At 35.4% G+C, this 1,912-nt stretch overlaps 1 long non-coding RNA gene across 1 annotated transcript; it reads right to left on the bottom strand.

Annotated features, from left to right (window-relative positions):
• Positions 1-840: 840 nt before the first annotated feature.
• LOC109341812 lies at positions 841-1,280 on the bottom strand. Its single transcript, XR_002106997.1, has 3 exons — positions 1,197-1,280; positions 1,013-1,092; positions 841-879 (listed from the first exon to the last, which is right to left on the bottom strand). It is a non-coding gene; the product is annotated as an uncharacterized LOC109341812 (long non-coding RNA).
• Positions 1,281-1,912: the final 632 nt, after the last annotated feature.

The following is a 1,912-nucleotide window of genomic DNA, read 5'->3' as shown; positions in this document are numbered from 1 at the left end:
GTCGAGAGCATACATCCGGTTAGTGATGTAGCCTCGGAGAGAAACCAACTCATCCATAATCATTTGGTTCGAGGGCATGGCAACAGATGAGAACGATTGAGCATGAAACTCAGACAGTTGTAGTTCAGAAGGGTTAGGAGCTTCAAGTTCAGATGGTTCAACAGTAGTAGTCGGCTTGTCGCTTATATGTTTGTAGATGCGAGGTCGAGGGTCTTGAGTGAAACCCATTTTGTGGATCACTTCCACATCAATTTGGCAATCTCGAAGATTCAGAGGCATCAATGGCTCAACAAGGTATGTTCTTCTTCTTCACCATGAACTTTTTTGGGGTTTCTTCGGTCTGGACCATGGATGTTCCATTCGGGTGTATGTATGGGCATACACATTAGGTTGTGGGAACAAAGCCATGGTCATAAGGACTTCCGCATTCACTCTATGGATTTCGGATAGAGAAGGAATTTCTCCAACAATATCATCATTTGCTTAAAACAATAAAATAAAAACATTTGGTTACAAGAGTAAAAAAATATTGATAATTACTAGTTCATTATATATACTAACTAAGCATTTAAAATTGACAACTTGTAGGAACTCACAATGTCAAGTATGAAGATATAAAAATAGTCAATTGCTTCGTATAATACAACACAAACAATAAAAGAAAAACTGTAGTAGAAAGTGGATGAAATTAATTACCCTTGCATAAAGGCATTGAGGATCTGTTGTTGATTCTCTGCTAGCTCTTGATTTCTATTTGAGTTGAGAGAGACATGTGATTTAGATGCTGGAGTTATTCCTTTATTATTTTCCTGATAAGCATGGAAGAAACCATGGGATAGGATCTATTCCAAGTAAGACTCAACAACATATCGACTTAACCTGAAGAAAATAAAGCAAGCATTATATGCATTTCAATTTTAGATGCAATCCTCAGTTGTTGAAATGCACAGAAGTAGAAGGTAACATTGCCAATTATTTTTCCAAAAATGAAAAAGATAAATATTTTGTTAACCTTGTGCGGTCAACACCCAACTGATCTAAAACTTGTATTTTGTTTATTTTAATCCCGAGAACATACTCCATTGTTAGAATCTGCATTGGATAAATAGTAAAATTACAAATAAATATCAGAAGTAAAATGGGGAAGACGTAGTTATGCAAATTTGTAATATGTCTAAGGGAAATGAAGGTCACACCCGTGGTGTGGTATAATCCCAAAGATTGTAGGGACTTTCACATAATTCATGTTCTTAAAGTTACTCGCAAAGAAGAATCAGAAGCTTCCTTGGTATAATCAATCTCCAGAATATAGTTAGTTCATGTTAAATTGAGGACGTGAAAGAAACACAAGCAAACATTATACATAACCAATAACAAGATCTAGAACTCGACCCTCCCAAGTCCCAACCTTTGCAACAATTGCTACAAGAACCCCTTTATTAATGCATAGGATACCCTCTAACACTTCCAAAGTAATTATATCGTTCTTGATTTTAGATAACAACTGATGACGTATAAAATACTCAGCAAACATGCCTCTATGCTAGGTATCAGTGACATAGTACATCTAGAAGGGGTTGAATAGGTGTCGCGGTTCCCACTTACAGCTATTTGCACCAAAGCCCTATTCTGAAAAATTATCCAGTTAATCGATTAAAGCTATGACTTAATTGATTAAGTCACACAGAATTAGCAGTTGCTGACTGTCACAATTATACAGCCAATTACAGATTATACAGAAATGATATAACATATATATTTAAACACAAATGATCTTTATTTGACAGTAATACTATATTCAAAATATAAGCTATAATAGGCAATTAAAAGCTACTAAAAACAGTAAAGAGATAAGGGAAAGAAACAGCCTGCAACAAGGTTTTTATACTGGTTCGTTCTGCAGCCACTGCAA

Source organism: Lupinus angustifolius, unplaced genomic scaffold, assembly GCF_001865875.1.
Source record: "Lupinus angustifolius cultivar Tanjil unplaced genomic scaffold, LupAngTanjil_v1.0 Scaffold_681, whole genome shotgun sequence".
Taxonomy (NCBI): Eukaryota; Viridiplantae; Streptophyta; class Magnoliopsida; order Fabales; family Fabaceae; genus Lupinus; species Lupinus angustifolius.
Note: the sequence above shows the minus strand (reverse complement) of the source record. Positions and strands in the feature narration are given on the sequence as shown.